This window comes from Heterodontus francisci, chromosome 18 (assembly GCF_036365525.1).
Source record: "Heterodontus francisci isolate sHetFra1 chromosome 18, sHetFra1.hap1, whole genome shotgun sequence".
Classification (NCBI taxonomy): Eukaryota; Metazoa; Chordata; class Chondrichthyes; order Heterodontiformes; family Heterodontidae; genus Heterodontus; species Heterodontus francisci.
Window position 1 is genome coordinate 61,085,980 of NC_090388.1, and position 19,371 is coordinate 61,105,350.

Sequence of the window (19,371 nt, forward strand, 5' to 3'; positions counted from 1 at the left end):
ATGACCCTGAAGGTTCATTTCCTTTAACTGTCCACTTTATGGCACCTTATGTACTCATTGTGCTCCTAACTTACTACCACTAGCAAAATGTGGTTGCACAGCGGGTGGCTGGGATTCCCTTGTGAAGCCATTGAGGCCCCAGATACTCTCATTCCAGCTGGCTGAGAGACCAGCTTCTGGCAGCTTTTATCTTGAAGTGGGTAGAGATGATCGGCTTATGTTTGAAGCTTCCTCATTTGTAGCTTTGGAGCGAACCTTAAGGCAGCAGGTTCAGTGCCACCATCTGGAGATAAAGCAACACCTGCACTCACTACTTGCAGCCACTGTTGCCGGGCACTGGTTCGGAAGAGATATTTGTTGGTGTCAGTACAGACTGACTTGTCCCAACCAAGTCTTGCAAGGGCTGCAAAAGCATCCTAGTCAAAGCATCTATGGTATCTGGACTGTAAGCTGCCAGTCCAGAAGCCATTAATGTTCTTCAAAGATTCCTGGCATCTTGGCCTGAATTTTATGAGCAGTCGCAAATCATGGCAGCGCGTTTTGAAGTAGGCAGTCCGCCCGCGCATATCGGCCATTGCTGAGTCCCCGTGATATTTCGTGCAGGGGCTCACTTAAATGGAGGGGGTGGAACGGCCATCCTGATGGCTTAGAGGGGGCGGCCGCTCTGTCCCCAGCAATGGTGTCTGGCACCACTGCACAGGCGCCGGAGCCATTTTTAAAGGGCTTCAAGCCCTGACAAATCACGTGCAAATTTAAAGAAACCATAGCATGTAATTTTAATAAAAACATTAAAGTACTCAAAGTCCCTCTTCCACACCCCCCCCCCCCCAAAAAAATCAACAACCTTTGCAGGGCGGGGTCGAGGCGGGCCTCTCCCAGAAGAATTTTTCGGGCCACCTGATATGACCCCTGATGCGGAGGGCTGGTAAAATCCAGCCCCTTGGATGGAGTTGGCGAGGAAGTGGCTTTGGATCTGGATGGATATTTCTGCATTGGAAGTGCCTGAGTGGTCAATGTTGTAGCAAGCCTCTTCCTGCAAGGCACCACCCCACCCCCCCCCCCACCAGCCCCCAACCCCATGAGTGAAACACAGACAGAATGATATTCCCCTAAAAGCAGGAATCAACTCCATGTAAGGGCATTACAATACTTTGAGAAGGCACATGAAACGAAGACACAAAAACACAAGAAATAGGAGCAGAAGTAGATCATATGGCCCATCGAGCCTGCTCCGTGATTCAATACGATCATGCCTGATCTTGGGCTTCAATTCCACTTTCCTGCCTGCTCCCCATATCCCTTGATTCCCTGCGAGACCAAAAATCTATCGCAGCCTTAAATGTATTCAATGATGGAGCATCCACAACCCTCTGGGGTAGAGAATTTCAAAGATTCACAACCCTTTGAGTGAAGTAATTTCTCCTCATCTCAGTCCTGAATGATTGGCCCCTTATCCTGAGACTATGTCCCCATGTTCTAGATTCCCCAACCAGTGGAAACAATCTCTCAGCTTCTACCCTATCAAGCCCTTTCAGAATCGTGTATGTTTCAATTAGATCACCTCTCATTCTTCTAAACTCCAGAGAATACAGGCCCAATTTACTCAGCCTCTCATCATAGGACAATCCCCTCATCTCAGTTTAGTAAATCTTTGCTGCACTGCCTCCAGTGCAAGTATATCGTTTCTTTAATGTGGAGACTAAAACTGCACACATCTACAGTGGGCAATTACTGGAATTTACTAACCTTCTTCGGTCATCTCTCCCTCTCCTACAAACTATCTTGTCTGCTTGTCCACAACCTACAGCATCTTTTCTCCATTTGTACTCATTACTGTCAGCACTTCCAGTCCTCCTCCAGTTATACCTCTGTGATCCTGATTTTAAACTTGCTTTTCCTGGAGGGTGAGTGGCACAGAAACTTCCTCCCCCAATTATGATGTGATGGGAGGTACATGGTCTCTTTCAATCAAATAACCTTGAAGACTAGCAGTAACTTCGTGGCAGGCAATGAGAGCTGCCAGGTGCCTTTGAGCAAAGAAGGTGCTTGAATGTTTGCAGAGGTTACTTTTTGCAGAAGCAAGTCTCCAACACCCAGATGTTCAGAGAAAGAAAAAAAGAGTACAAAAGGTCAAAAGCTGACTGAAGTTTTTTTTTTAAAGCAATAGAGAATATCTACTGGCAATAGTGCCTTGACATATCTTGACCATTCTTGTGACGTCATTGAACCTCTTGCACTGTGTGGCAGTTTGTGGAGTGGCATAGGCACTGATTGCCTCCACCACCTCATTCCAGACAGGCTGCACCACTGTCTTAAAGGAGTTCTCTGCCCACAGTGCCCAACAGGCTCTCTCATGAGCTTAATGTCAGATATTCATCTAAAACTCTGTGGTTCTTCTATTTGCTGCTTCAGACCTTTTCCTTCCTACCGTGGCTCAAAGTTATGCTCACCTTTAAATGGCTACAGTCTTTTAAAGGTAGCACCAGAACTGAATTTCCCTCCCATCAGGAATGGTATTACCACTCAAATTCCACCTTGATAGCAGTGGGTTAGAGCCCAATTAACTTGGAGTAGGTGGTATTCCCACTCTACCACTAACCCACCGATGAGAGGCGAATTTAGCACTCCATTGTTGCATAGTCCTGCTGTAACTAGACCAATGATAATAAAGGTTACGACAAATTCAGAAAACAATGGGGCAGGAGGGAGAACAAAGAATAAGCTTGCTCCAATACAGTTTAAAACACCAGTGAATATTTATATATTGCAGACTTCCAACGACTTAACAGAACAAAAGAGGACACTGTCCAGTATTTGGCACATGCAAAATATTATTAAAAATAGTCAGGAAGTTTGGAGGCTAAAAAGAACATTTTATTCTGATAGTCACAGGAAATTGATTTATTTTCAGAATTACATTTTCTGTTCCTCAGTGATAATGCTACATCTCATTTATGATATATGTACCAGATCACAAGCTTTCATTAAGTTTTCTTGCCTGAACAGAATGAAAATGAAATGTATGGCAGTGTGTCTTCTTTCACAACACTGAACCTCTTTTGATATTTAAATTGAAGGATTCCTTTTAAAAACGGTGTTGCCAGAGAGATAAAATGCAGTTCGCTTGCAATTTGATTACTCCTCAAATGGATTTCATGAAGCACAATAGAAGGTAAATAAATTGCCTGTCACTAGAGATGTAGGAGAGAAAAAAATACTACAGCATTAATATTTCAATGACAATATCTAATCTGGCATCATTAAATAGTACTTCAGCAATTATTTGGCATAATATAACCATATTGTGAATACACTTGCATTAATCTCTTAGTGTTTATTATGCAAATACCTTAAGCAATTTATTTGTACATTTCCCTGTTATTAAAAGTAATTTGAGTTTTTAAAACCCATCAAGAAAAATCCTTAACTCTTTATATCCTTGCTTTCTGCATAAAAAAAAAAAATCGAAGGAAAAACACAAGACTCAATGTTTACAGTCTCAAAATTAACCATCAGATGTCAGCACCTTGCAATTCTCTGATTCATGCTGTTCCATTGCCAACCATCCTCCCTACCAGCAAAAGTGACCCCGTTTCATATTCAGGCTATTTGACTGCAGCCTGATCCTCAGTCAGCATTCATAGCAGGGTTTAACTGGATGAAAACCAACAATAAGAGTTCCAATTGATGTTTCATAAAGCACAGAGGTGTTGAAAGGTTAGATGCAGTGCCCCACCACCATTTAATCTAAACATGGTAGCTCGCTTATCAAGGTACTCTCCCGGGGAACAGTACTTATTAAAACCACACGTCTCCCACATTCCCATCTATCCAAGTTGATCTTAAGTATATTTTCATTGAAAACACTGAATGCTAATGGTATATTCGAATTAAATTGGTTTGGAGGAAATAGTGACTGAGCCTAGTTATGAGAGATCTAAAACAACATTAATAACCACAAAAATCACTAAAGCGCTTCTAGGGTAAAAATGACTGCAACTCTGATGTTAGTTCTGTCATGCTGTCAGGTCTAGCAATATCTGCAAACCTGATCCTTTGATAATGCATCATTTACAGTTTAAAAGAGAATAAAAATAGACCAAGCTATGCTAAAAAGCAAAAAAGGAACCTGATGGAGAAAATTAGCATATAGGAAGGCATTTACGCTGGCTGGTAAAAGACTCGAGTTTACTGGAGTTTGAAATTTGTAATTTTTTTTTTGAAGAAAGGAAGAAAGAAACAGACCCTGAGAGTAATTAACGTAATTAGCATACATGAAAATAGGGGCATGGATCAGTAAATTACATATTTAGATACAACTGCGTGGCTACACCCTTAGTTTAATAGAATAGGCAATGATTTATAATGGGTTAGAAACAGAGCGGTTGACAGAAGCGAGAAGGTTGTTTGAAAATGTTAAATTTATATATATTAATATTTGAAAGGGATACTGGGAGGATACTATATAGTTCCTTTTTTCAGGAAAGAAGACATCCAAGAATTGGTACCAGATTACCTTCCTAACTAAAGGGCAGAAGTACTGCTAAGGTACCTGAAATGCAGCTGAACGATTTTATAATTTACAGGATCACTTCAGGTTATCATAGGTGCTGCCTGAGAAAGCGACATTATTCCTGGCATAGACTAGAGAAAAAATAACCTCTTGGAGTGGGTTTTACTTTGTGCCTACAATATAAACCATTGCTGCCAGTCAGCTTAAGTAGACTCTGTCATTTTGGGTCCGGCTACAAGCTAGCTGACCTATAGAAGCCCTCAATGTACGTCCTGCATAATTAGTCAGTATTGACAAAATTGAGAATGTAAATTTGCACTAAGTTCTTATGTGAATCTCCACTGTTGTTAAATACAGCCCATAGTATAAATGGGATAGGCTCAGCAGCCAGGGATCTGGGTTGCATTTCACACCCATTCTTAATGGCAAATGTTCTGAAATATACCATCCAAGAACCTTGATATCTCAACATTATATAGAATAGCTTGTGTGTACGCTTGTGCCTTGGTTACCATTAGTCGAAAATTCACTGCATTTCTACTCCAGGACAGATCCCAGAGTATCAGCAGAAACACAAGAACAAGTATAAGGTTCCATGTGCAAAGTGGTTTCAAAATCAGAACGACAAGTGTTATTTCTAGCCCTAAACCTTCCTCAATAGTTGGCATTGACCAGAGAGAGAAGGTCCATGCAGCCAATGGTCGCCATTTAATTTTCCAGCTCAGGATAGAAAAACACTTCTGGAGTACTCTATGCCAGTGGAAGGAGGATTATAGTGTCTTATTTATATTGTAGCATTAAAGTCAAGCTGCCACCAGTGGTGGCTCGAATATAAACACAGCACCTCATGAAAGTGGCCAACAGTAAATAGTGCTCAAACAGGGAGTGCAATTTTAAGTCCAGAAATCTACAATTTCTATTGCTAGAATGGAGGGATTGCGCTTATAGCATTAAATGGCGAGCAAACAGCTGAACTGTGGGTCTTCAATGTCACTGCGTCTCTATGGATTGGTTCATTTATATTAAAAAAAAGTACTGCTGATGTTGAAGGAAACAGACATCTGCTGTCCACAGCTCTTCAATTAAAACTGCACTTGTAGCCAGTTTGCTTAATGTTCAAGAATATCCTGGTTTCCCTCATGGTATCCCTCCATGTATAATTGTGAGATCTGCTCTTGCTTACTTTATATTTGCTGTGTTTTATTAAACTGAACTTTATCACATTCTGTAATTTAGATATTGTGTTGTCTCATCATGTGTCATATTTATACACTGAGCAGGGCACAAACATTGTGCAGGACTAGCCACTTTAAGAGGCTGCTATTAAACATGTGTGACTGCCTGTCAAATTCTTACTTCATTTGAAGGCAAGGTTCACAACAGGTATGTGAGTAACGAATCACAAACGGTCACTGGGAACTGGACAAGGCAGTTCAATTTTATGGGGCTTTCATAACTCCAACAGTTATAAAATTTTTGATCTCATCAGCTTCCTCAATACACATACAAACACTTTTATTTTGCCTATTCCATTATTTACCAAGAAAAATCCTTAGCGTCAGTAACATAGAAGACATCACTCGAGTCCCATGATTTGTTGGGTTGTGGCTTATTTAAATACTGGCAAATCAATACAGGAAATTTTAGTATCACTTCCTACATGTTGGCAATACTGAAAACTGCCAGTTCCCCTATGGTTCAACTCTGCAAACTGTTTAGACACATACTTAAAGATATGACTTTTTAAATATTGTGCGACAAAGCTGAGCCACAAGCTTTCAGCAAAAGCCAATAATTATGTAACGATAGACATGCCTGGCCTCACCTTTTAACAGAAACAGTCTGAAGTCGGTGTTCAAACAGGTGGGGGAGAACCAAAATTATACATTAATAAAAAAATTTAAAAACAAGATAAACAAAAGTTACAACACTGAACAGGCTAGGCTGTTCCTGGTTCAGCCAGTCCATGTTGGTGTTTATCCTTCAGGTGAGCAGTAGTCCTCACCCCATGTGCCTGTCCAGTTACTAAATCACTTTCTGCCCCATTTCTTCCACAAAGTTGTAAATGAGTAGCTAAATGAGTGTGAAAATAACAAAGTGGACCACTTTCAGATAGAAATAACTAGTACAGAGGAAATAGATGCAGTGTATAACCAAGTATCAATCTAGATCAATGTGTAACATTGAGGCAGCAATTCAGAATCATTTAAACTAGATAGATGGAAGAGGAGAGAAGGTGAGCAACCAGATTGCAGTGAAGACTGTTCATGGAGCAGAAGGTAAACAAAAGGAGGGTGAAGACGGAGAAATTCAGAGACATATATGAACTGGAGACTAGGAGAAGACAGATACTGGGGCACCTGAAAAGTGGCAAATTTGCATTATATCTATGGACAGCAATGCTAGAAGCATTAGCAATACAATGCCAAAATGGGAAGTTCTGTAGCAACAGTGAAGTAGATGTAATAGGACTATCCAAAAGAAGGCAAAATCTAAGAGCTTATTAATGTAGTAATCAGGGGTAGTGTGTGTTCAGAAAAGATAGATTGGCTAGAAAAGGAGCAAGTGTAGCCTTATATGTTGACTCTGAGGAAAATAAATTGCTGCAGAAAGAACGAATCTGGGCTGACATGTCTGTTGTGAGAGAAAACAAACTAACACGAGGGGAATGCCACAGACCAGCGGGGAAGAGTACAAAGAAAGACAGCTTGTTCTCTGAAGAGTTCGGAAGAATATGCAAAAAACAGGAGTTTCTTTAATGGGCGTCTTCAATCTAATATAAAATTGGGAAAACTGCAGTGGTTGAGCTGGAGTTGGTGAATGAAATGCATGACTGTTTTATGACTAATGCTTCAAAAGGAAGCCACATGAAGCACTCATTTTGAATTGGTATTCATAAATGGCTCAGACAATGTACAGAAACTGGAAGCTATGGCAACGTTGGGAGTCAGTGATTACACAATGAAACCCAGAATCTATTGAATTCAAATCAAAAATTCCAAGGACACAGAACCAGATATACAATTTTAAAAAGGATAACTTGAAAGAAAGAGAAAGCTCAAGCAAATTGACTGGGTGGGGGGAGGGGGGGGGGCGGCGGGTGGGTGGAGATTATGGATAAAAGGAAAATGGAATACCTTTAGAAGGAATACTAGGAATGTAGCATAAATACATAGCAAGAAGCTACAAGCTCAGACTAATCAAGTATGACCGTAAATAGATCAATAACTCAGAAGTAAAATAAAGAAAAATTACTTCTACAAGTTTTGCAGAAAAGGAAAAGGAGTACATTGGGATGAATACAGGAACATGAAGAAACGTCTTAAAAGGGCAAAGAGAAGAAACTTACAAAAAAAAAATGCTGCCAAACTCCCTTTTCTTTCTAAATATCCTATAGCCTTGAATATATAGCTCCCCATCATAGAGCAAGGTATCTGTAATGGCTACTATATCATACTGCTTTAAGCTAAATTTTTGCTTCAAACTCACTTATTTTATTTCTTAAGCTATGTGCATTCATATCTTATTTGGGTAACTATTCCCATTCACCCTGTATATCCTACTGGTCTTTACCTCACACTTTTTAAATTTACTGTGTGAATTTTCCTCTCCCATCCCCTTGAGAAAGAGCCTGTGAGAGTGTGAGCAAGTGCGAGAGTTATTTTAGAAAGGGAATCTTAACAGTAGACCACGAAGCTGTACTGTCAATGGTGAGACAAAGAGAAGGAAAGTAGCACAAGAGCCCAGAGTCTGAGAAATGGGGGCTCGAGGAGGACGCAGGGATAGGGTGGGATGAAGCCATGGGAAGATTTTAAAGATAAGGACAAGGATGTGAAGCATTGGGTGATGCAAGACCAATATAAATCAGCAAAGATTATTATGGGTTGAATGGGTGTTGGATAAATACAAAAGCAATCAAAAAATTGAGAGGTGGTGAAGTACAGATGGGCATCATTGGTGCACATATGAACTCAAGGTGATAGTGTGGCATGAGGCACAGAAAGAGAAACCATTATTGAAGAGTCTTTAGTTATGCTTTAATAGGTAGGAATGGAACCATGCTAGGGTAGTTTCAATGGAACTGGGTAGTGGAGGAGAGGCTTTGGAGGATGACATAGTCAACCATGTTGAACTATAGTGAGAGGTCGAGGAGGAGGAGGAAAGTGTCAGAGTCACAGAGGATGTCATTCATGACTTTGTTTGGGGCTGTTTCAGCACTGAGTTGAGAAGTTGGACTGAAGAAATTTGAAGAGGGACTAATGGAAGAGTGAGCAAGAAGTTGGAAGGTGACATTTTTAATTTTATTTTAGAGATACAGCACGGCCCGAGTCTGTGCCGACCATCAACCACCCATTTATACTAATCTTACGTTAATCCCATATTCCTACCACATCCCCTCAATTCCCCTACCACCTACCTACACTAGGGGCAATTTACAATGGCCAATTTATCTATCAACTTGCAAGTCTTTGGCTGTGGGAGGAAACCGGAGCACCCGGCGGAAACCCACGTGGTAACAGGGAGAACTTGCAAACTCCGCACAGGCAGTACCCAGAATCAAACCCAGGTCGCTGGAGCTGTGAGGCTGCGGTGCTAACCACTGCACCACTGTGCGGCCCATGACCTGAGAGGAAAAAGAAATTGATTATGGGGTAGTAACTGATGAGAGTGGGCTTGTAGAGGTGGAGAGGAGTGGAGGTTATAACAACGGCTTTGAGGTGGAGAGGAAACCTTTACTTACCATCCAAGCACTCAGATGCACAAGCACTCTGACAACATGCAACAAATGGCTAAACTAGTGACATACAGAGGACCAAAAATACTCAAAGCACAAGTAATGTTTATCTTTGTATTAACAGTCCACCTGCCCCTGAACTTTTACAACGGTCGTTACATTTCCCAAATGTAGTATACAATCTGCCAATCCAGTTCTGCCAACTTAAAGCCGTAGTGCTGAAGGAACATTTCACATAACAATTAGGTCTGGTCATCCGGAATCTGGGGCACAAAAGGAAAATGCTCCATATGCATTTAATGGAGGGTGTTATGTAACACAGTTTCAATGAACGATGGCAGCAGCAGTGTGTTTTGGCAGGATGTTTGAGCATTTTGTCATTTGTTGCATGGTTTGTCCCTTACAGTATTTTTAACAGTTTGTTAATGTGGCCATTTGTGAATCCATACAGTTCTTAGCATTTCAATAAAGTATAATGTTGGCCATGTGAAACTTTTCTTCTATGTCCACTTGATCTGTGAAAAGCAGCCAAGAGTAGAATGTCACACACTTCGGAGGTGCAACATTCACCGAGTAACTCTGAAGAGTTATGATAAAACTGACTGTCTTTAAAAAAAAAATTAACCTTTTTTAAAGAAAAAGTGAACAATGGTCCAAAATAGCCATTGAAGAGAAGAGCGATTAACCTTTTGTATATTCAAATAATCTGACAAAGACAAAAAGGGGACAATGAAACCCATCTCATACCTATCATAGCAACATTCCAGAATTGAATATCTTCTAAAACAAAAGGAGGTGCGAAGTAGCCACGTCCTGGGACATTGTGTGATCACCATGGGAGAAACCAGAATGTCTCCTAACAGGAGGTGAGAAGTGACAGCTTTACCTTTAAAAAAAAAGACAGACACAGACACTACTTGTAACTGCTGGCATTCCAGAAAGAACATGCCCAGCTGGAAAAAAAATCCAACATCTGCATCAAACAGCAGAGATAGAGCTAGAAGTGACCCACCAACTTCGACAGAACCTTCAGACAAGACAGAAATCTACAATCACCACAGGCCTGCAACTATCTGGGGTTTAGCGTCTCAAGAGAATTCAACAGGTTTATCATAACCCTCCTTCCCCCTCTAAAACCCACCTACCTCTTTTCCTTCTCTATCAGTTTCTTCAAATGCGTGAGTGCATGCGGCTGCGACAATTTTGGGATAAGGCTTATTGATCAATAAACAATTGACTTTGTTTTTAAAAATCTACAAAAAAAAACCTGTCGCTTTCGGTTTATTTGAAAAAATAAAACACAAAGGGGCTAAACTCTCAATACAAATACACTTGATGCAGTCAGGTATGGAGTTGAACAGCGGGAACCACCCATGTCGCAGCACGTGGCCGTAACAAGAATTATAGCTTTTGTCCTTCCAAAGATTGGCATTGTCTGGGGACAGCACTGAGTCGCAGAATACTAGGGTGAAGTAATGGTGGTGGGCGTAGCAGAAGCAATTTGAGGTGGTGAGTTGAGAGCATCATTCAAGAAACAAATTGCACAAGATTAAACCATATTGCCTTAGTGTGAATTTTTCTACAAGTAAACTGTACCAATAAATTCATCCAATGCTCAGCTAGCTGAACAGGCAATACAGCAAAACTGGCATGAATAACAACGACACCGCTGCTCCAATATACTAAAATATTACAGGCTAGTATTTAAATCTCATACAGAAGTGCTGTTTCTAGACAAAAACAAATTCCAAAAAAGTAAAAATCAATGGGAAAGAGATTTCAAGCTGCCATTGTTGAAAGCAATTTTTTTTTTTTAAAATGTCAACACCTAAAAACCTCTTGCACAATTTCTTTCAAATCTGCTCTTCCTGTGGGAATATTGAATACAGCCCTTTTTTATTGCAAGTACACATGTACTGAAAGTGGGAAGAGTGCTGGGGCACAGGATATATTTTTACTCCTGGACAAAACTCAAAGAATCCCACAAAGCACTGTCTTCATTGACTTATATTGGGTCCACATCCCCAGCATGTTAATGTTAAGATCCTCACTTTGGTCTTGAAATCATTCTCTATGAACTTGCCCCATCCTACATCTGTAATCTCCTTCCACTTAATATTCCCTATGCCCCCATCCCAACCCATCAAACATCAGTGGCAGAATCTTCAAGCAGTTGGGACTAACTTTCTGGAAGTTCCTTCCTAAGCCTTTCCACCTCCTTTAAAAATCTACTCAAAAACAATCTTTTGGCCTAATTGTTGTGTATTCTATTTTTCCCTTTATAATTGTGCCCGCGTCTACCGCCTCCGCTGGCAACGCGTTCCAGGCACCCACCACCCTCTGCGTAAAGAACTTTCCACGCATATCCCCCCTAAACTTTTCCCCTCTCACTTTGAACTCGTGACCCCGAGTAATTGAATCCCCCACTCTGGGAAAAAGCTTCTTGCTATCCACCCTGTCTATACCTCTCATGATTTTGTACACCTCAATCAGGTCCCCCCTCAACCTCTGTCTTTCTGATGAAAATAATCCTAATCTACTCAACCTCTGTTCATAGCTAGCGCCCTCCATACCAGGCAACATCCTGGTGAACCTCCTCTGCACCCTCTCCAAAGCATCTACATCCTTTTGGTAATGTGGCGACCAGAACTGCACGCAGTATTCCAAATGTGGCCGAACCAAAGTCTTATACAACTGTAACATGACCTGCCAACTCTTGTACTCAATACCCCGTCTGATGAAGGAAAGCATGCCGTATGCCTTCTTGACCACTCTATTGACCTGCGTTGCCACCTTCAGGGAACAATGGACCTGAACACCCAAATCTCTCTGTACATCAATTTTCCCCAGGACTTTTCCATTTACTGTATAGTTCACTCTTGAATTGGATCTTCCAAAATGCATCACCTCGCATTTGCCCCGATTGAACTCCATCTGCCATTTCTCTGCCCAACTCTCCAATCTATCTATATTCTGCTGTATTCTCTGACAGTCCCCTTCATTATCTGCTACTCCACCAATCTTAGTGTCATCTGCAAACTTGCTAATCAGACCACCTATACTTTCCTCCAAATCATTTATGTATATCACAAACAACAGTGGTCCCAGCACGGATCCCTGTGGAACACCACTGGTCACACGTCTCCATTTTGAGAAACTCCCTTCCACTGCTGCTCTCTGTCTCCTGTTGCCCAGCCAGTTCTTTATCCATCTAGCTACTACACCCTGGACCCCATGCGACTTCACTTTCTCCATCAGCCTACCATGGGGAACCTTATCAAACGCCTTACTGAAGTCCATGTATATGACATCTACAGCCCTTCCCTCATCAATCAACTTTGTCACTTCCTCAAAGAATTCTATTAAGTTGGTAAGACATGACCTTCCCTGCACAAAACCATGTTGCCTATCACTGATAAGCCCATTTTCTTCCAGATGGGAATAGATCCTATCCCTCAGTATCTTCTCCAGCAGCTTCCCTACCACTGACGTCAGGCTCACCGGTCTATAATTACCTGGATTTTCCCTGCTACCCTTCTTAAACAAGGGGACATTAGCAATTCTCCAGTCCTCCGGGACCTCACCCGTGTTTAAGGATGCTGCAAAGATATCTGTTAAGGCCCCAGCTATTTCCTCTCTCGCTTCCCTCAGTAACCTGGGCTAGATCCCATCCGGACCTGGGGACTTGTCCACCTTAATGCCTTTTAGAATACCCAACACTTCCTCCCTCCTTATGCCGACTTGACCTAGAGTAATCAAACATCTGTCCCTAACCTCAACATCCGTCATGTTCCTCTCCTCGGTGAATCCTGATACAAAGTACTCGTTTAGAATCTCACCCATTTTCTCTGACTCCACGCATAACTTTCCTCCTTTGTCCTTGAGTGGGCCAATCCTTTCTCTAGTTACCCTCTTGCTCCTTATATATGAATAAAAGGCTTTGGGATTTTCCTTAACCCTGTTTGCTAAAGATATTTCATGACCCCTTTTAGCCCTCTTAATTCCTCGTTTCAGATTGGTCCTACATTCCCGATATTCTTTCAAAGCTTCGTCTTTCTTCAGCCTCCTAGACCTTATGTATGCTTCCTTTTTCCTCTTAGCTAGTCTCACAATTTCATCTGTCATCTATGGTTCCCTAATCTTGCCATTTCTATCCCTCATTTTCACAGGAACATGTCTCTCCTGCACGCTAATCAACCTTTCTTTAAAAGCCTCCCACATATCAAATGTGGATTTACCTTCAAACAGCTGCTCCCAATCTACATTCCCCAGCTCCTGCCGAATTTTGGTATAGTTGGCCTTCCCCCAATTTAGCACTCTTCCATTTGGACCACTCTCGTCTTTGTCCATGAGTATTCTAAAACTTACAGAATTGTGATCACTATTCCCAAAGTAGCCCCCTACTGAACCTTCAACCACCTGGCCAGGCTCATTCCCCAACACCAGGTCCAGCATGGCCCCTTCCAGAGTTGGACTATTTACATACTGCTCTAGAAAACCCTCCTGGATGATCCTTACAAATTCTGCTCCATCTAGACCTCTAACACTAAGTGAATCCCAGTCAATGCTGGGAAAATTAAAATCTCCTATCACCACCACCCTGTTGCTCCTCCATCTTTCCATAATCTGTTTACATATTTGTACCTCTATCTCACGCTCGCTGTTAGGAGGCCTGTAGTACAGCCCAACATTGTTACCGCACCCTTCCTATTTCTGAGTTCTGCCCATATTGCCTCACTGCTCAAGTCCTCCATAGTGCCCTCCTTCAGCACAGCTGTGATATCCTCTTTGACCAGTAATGCAACTCCTCCACCCCTTTTACCTCCCTCTCTATCCCGCCTGAAGCATCGATATCTTGGGATATTTAGTTGCCAATCATGCCCTTCCCTCAACCAAGTCTCTAATAGCAATATCATACTCCCAGGTACTAATCCAAGCCCTAAGTTCATCTGCTTTACCTACTACACTTCTTGCATTAAAACAAATGCACCTCAGACCACCAGTCCCTTTGCGTTCATCATCTGCTCCCTGCCTACTCTTTCCCTTAGTCACGCTGACTTCATTATCTAGTTCCTTACAGGCTTTAGTTACTCCCTCCTTACTGTCCACTGACCTCCTCATTTGGTTCCCATCCCCCTGCCACATTAGTTTAAACCCTCCCCAACAGCGTTAGCAAAAGCACGGCCCAACTATATAGGTTTTTACTTACCCAGCAGCCCCCTGGTCCGCCGGAAACAAAAGGAAATGAAGTTTAATTTGAAACTGACCTTCCCAGCTGATCACTCGCTTGCACTCTCTGCTTCCGAATAAGCTGCTGCAATAAGTAATAAGTAATCGCTATTTGAAAATATACAGCAATGTAGACCATTACCTGCACCAGTGCTGAATTTGGAATGAAAATGGGCTGATCAGATTCCAGCTACAAGTTCATCATGCTGCTACTTGATCTTATTTCCTAGGTGAGGAAAGGTAGCATAGCTTCTTTAAAGAAAATGAGTAAGGGCAGGTGCAGGTCATCTTGTTTTGCACAATTAACAGCAATAAAAAAAATCCTCAAAACTGACAGTTGAGACTGTAAGGAAAATAGTGACACTGGTAGAGATTCCAACATTTGTCTGAAGTTTTACCAGAGATACATTCCAAGGTATTACAAGGGAGCAGAACAACTTGCACTATATATAGTCCCTTTAACAAAAACAACACCCTAAAGATGATTTACAGGTAGACACAAGACAAACAGGCCTTGAATCAGGAAGGGAGAGGTATGGGCAGATGACAAAAGGCTCGGCCAGAAATATTGACTGTGTAATTTTAAAGAAGGCACTTTCGGAAATCCATTGACTGTAATGCATACAAATGTGCCAACGATTCTGCTACACAAGTGCCACACAATCACCATTTCTAATGAGAGTGTATAACCACTTCCCCTTGACATTTAATGACCATCACGGAATCCCCCACCATTAACATCCTGGGGGTCACCATTGACCACAAACTTAACTGGATCATCCACATAAATACTGTGGCTACAAAGAGCAGGTCAGAGGCTGGGTATTCTGCTGCAGGTAGCTCACTTCCTGGCTCCCCAAGCCTTTCCATTATTTAAAAGGCACAAGTCAAGAGTGTGATGAAATACTCTCCACTTGGCTAGAAGAGAGAAGCTTCAGCAACACTCAAGAGGCTCGACACCACCCAGGACAAAACAATCCGTTCTCTAAGCATGATATCTGCCAGCTTAAACATTCACTCCAACACAGCACACCGTAGCAGCAGTGAGGACCATCTACAAGGTGCATTGTATCAACTCACTAAGGCTCCTTTGACAGCACCTTCCAAATGCATGACCTCTACCACCTAGAAGAACAAGGGCAGCAGGTGCATGGGAACACTGCTACCTGCAAGCTCCCCTCTAAGTCACACACCATACTGACCTGGAAATACAATCACCATTCCTTCACTATAGCTGGATCAAAATCCTGGAATTCCCTCCAAGAGCATTATGGGAAACCTCCACCACACAGATTGCAGAGGTTCAAGGAGGCAGCTCACCACGACCTTCAGAGGAAATCAGGGATGTGCAATAAATGCTGGGAACACCCATGAACGAATAATTTAAAAAAAAAGGAGGGGTGGGTGTTGTTATACACAAAATATTTGCTTCCAAGTGTCATCTTACATATGGTTATGAAGTACAGAATCATTGCAACAAAAGGTGCAGCTCTAACATGCACATACAATAATGACTTTGTGGCAATAGTACATCTCCCCTTCAATCAGATGTTGAGTACTGGATACTGTAGCAGATATTACACATCTTTGATTACAAATTTTACTACAAAAGAAAACCTGCGGTTTCTTTTGCTGTGTAAGAATTACATACTTGTTCACAAACTTGTTGAAGCTCGCAATGTCTCCACCAGACAATATTCATTTTATCAATGATGTCATCATCAGCTAATTTTTATTTTTAAGATTTTATGGAGGTGATGTCACCATATCACATCCTGATTAATGGAAATCATTTTTCTTTGGAAAATTTACGTTGAAAGACAGTTTCAACTACGTCCCATAACCTATAAAATAAAATATCGTTTAAAAATGATTTCAATTCCGAAACACTAACCAGTGAATTTATCGCTGAAAAGGTATTTGAGTGGATATTGGTTGGAGGGCAAGATATTGGTCGACTCCAATAGCTCTTTGGTCATATTGTCTGCTGCTACTGACCATCAGTACCTACTGCAGGCATGGGGAGAAAATTGGCAGAAGGGCAGGGAAGGAAACTTTTGCCACACAACTCCCAATGCAACACAACACCACAAAAAGAACTCAATTTACTTATGGAAGGATTAGTCATAGTTTAAATTAAAATACAATATGGAGCATTTCCAGATAGGATACATTTGCTACCAATGGCACTAATTGTATTACTAATGATCATCATTTGTGACTTGCCTGATCAGCTCACTAGTGGGACACAAGACCTACCTCTCCAAGTTTTTAAATCATCTACTTTCCATAAATTTTATATTTTACAACACTTAATTTCTGAAAATGTAAACTTCCAAAGTATTCAAAGGTAAAGTTCTTTTGCTAAGGAAACGAATGCAGAGGAATAAGCATTCCTTATTGCCAAATGTCAATTACTTTACCTTTATATACAAAGTGTCTAGACCAATAGTAGTACATAGACTACCAGTGACAAAACAGGTTTAGTTGGGAATGTAGGTTACCAGTCAGCGTGCATCGCAGAAATGCCACATACATGTGTTACTCCACTGGCAAAGCACAGACTTTTTACATGAAGCTTCATGTTGAATCTCCACCAACACAGCCGGATCTGATCCTCCTCTTGACCAACATCCGCACATATGCACTTTGCAGCAATTAGTACTGAGCAGTGATCACTAGTGGAAGCCAGGCTAATGTTCCCGAGCTCAGGGACACTTCCCCCGTCACACTAGCCGAGATCACAGACACTGATGGAAACTGAGACCTTCTCAGTCTGTACAAAACCACGCTAAGTATCTATCCACTGCACCATAGGGGAGTTTACAGCAAGACCGCCACATGTCGAGCTTTCCTATTTTGAGTAATTACAGTTTCACTTTTTAATAAAACTTTAAATACGTCATTGACTATAAAGCTCTTTGGGACGTCCTGTGATGGCGATAATAACACACATTCTTTTCCTTGTCTAAGGCCACGGTCTGTAGAGACCACTCACCGCGAGCACGGATTTCAAACTATCTGAGACTTGCAGTCATCTCAGCTCAGGTCACTTTAAATCCAATCAGCTCGAGAGAAACCCTGAGTTGCCTGAGGAACCCGCCTCCCCGATGTAACGAAAGATGTTTCAAACAAATTCAGCCCAATGCTCGTAATCCATTCCCATGTTTTAAACAGACTGTTACTAACTCCTCCCCATGTTTTAAAAAGCCCAGCCTGTGATTTATGCACACCTTTTTGCCCTGTGTGTTACCTGCACTGACTCTGTCCAGGTGACTTTCCAATAACAAGGTCTCCAGACAACGCATGCGCGTTACTTTCCTTTCACTCCTGGTTTCTGGAATGAACTCCTTTCAGTTGCAAGTGAAGCAAACTCTGGGAATGGAGGAGGTGAATAAATTAAACCCCGGTCAGAACGCGGCCCAGGAGCTCGCGCCGTTGGCAAGGAGACAGCACGCGAGCAAAAGAGAATCTTAGCCAAGCCACAAATGCTGTTTCCTCCGAGTAGGCTTTACTTACTCTCCATAGAATCAGAGCAGCAGGAATGAGGCAATTGCTTCCGCCAGTACTTCTAAACGACCTGCTGCACAAGTTCTTCCAGCTCTTTTAAAGGGAAGGAGTGAGATTCTTTTTGGCCGATTCAAAATGCCCTTAAATACTTTTTCGCCCAGAATTGTTCTGGGTCTGAACAGAGGAGATGAGGAGAAACTATTCCCACTCGTGAAAGGATCGAGAACAAGAGGGAACAGATTTAAAGTCATTGGTAAAAGAAGCAAAAGTGACATGAGGAAAAACATTTTCACTCAGTGAGTGGTTAAGGTCTGGAATGCGCTGCCTGGGAGTGTGGTGGAGGCAGGTTCAATTGAAGCATTCAAAAGGAAATTAGACAGTTATATGAAAAGGAAGTGTGTGCAGGGTTATGGGGAGAAGGTGGGGGAGTTGCACTAGGTGAATTGCTCATTCAGAGAGCTGGTGCAGACATGATGGGCGGAATGTGAGAGGGAAAAACAAGAGAAGACAACTGGAATTTGTTTTACTGATTTCCACGTCAAATTATTATGCACCTTTCAGAATGAATATTTCTGGACTACTATGTTTTCAAAAAGTTAGAAATATCTGAAACTTAAACATTTTAGTTAAAATACCAGCTAATAACTAAGTCAAGAATAAACAAGCAATGTGTACTATTTATTATTTGAAATTGAATTATTAAGTTGTATGCAGTCATGAAAAATGTTTGGTAAAGCTTTTATGTTTTTGTCAAGATTTGAAATAAAGTCACACAAAAGTAAAATACTATCAATGCTGGAAATCTGGAATAAGACATCAGTTTTAAAATGTCATCCAGCATACAAATTATTTTTCTGAGTTTATTAATGAATTCAAAATAAACATTATTTAAAGAATATTCATTGGAAATCTTTGTCTCAATCAGGAAACTTAAAAAAAATAATACTGTCAATTTAAAATATATTGTAAATTAATTATAATTATTATATAATTTAATCTAATAAATGTTTATTTGTTATTGGGCAATTGTGTGCATTCTGCAGCAGATTGAAAATTAATTTATTGTATGATTTAAATTTTCATACATTGACATCCTTGTAGGACAAAATCTTATGAGCCTGTTTTTAACTGGGACTAATTTTTACCTTCAACCTGTGCAGGTTTTGAGACTATATGTGGCATATTGCGAATTCTTTAAATGTGCAGCAGTAATATCTCCAATCAGCTGGGAATTTAAAAAATCTGTAACCACGTTTCGCCAGTCTTAGAAAAATGGAACACAGGCCGGAATTTTTCGTTGGGTGGGGGAGCCCCGTCCACCCACCGAAAAGTCGATGGGGAGCCCGCCTCTCTCGGCCTGGGGAGCCTGACCGGAATTTACGAT

The 19,371-nt window shown here is 41.3% G+C and overlaps 1 protein-coding gene across 6 annotated transcripts in view; it reads right to left on the bottom strand.

Annotated features, from left to right (window-relative positions):
* Window positions 1–18,092, bottom strand: part of LOC137379671 (rho GTPase-activating protein 8-like) — an 86,999-nt gene extending 68,907 nt beyond the window's left edge. The window contains exons 1-2 of one of the 6 annotated variants that reach the window (XM_068050846.1): window positions 17,997–18,067; window positions 17,731–17,852 (exon numbers count right to left, since the gene is read on the bottom strand). The gene's annotated coding sequence lies outside the window, so the exon portion shown is untranslated. The other 5 variants (XM_068050847.1, XM_068050849.1, XM_068050845.1 and 2 more) reach the window with 5 other exon arrangements.
* Between the last annotated feature and the right edge of the window lie 1,279 nt (window positions 18,093–19,371).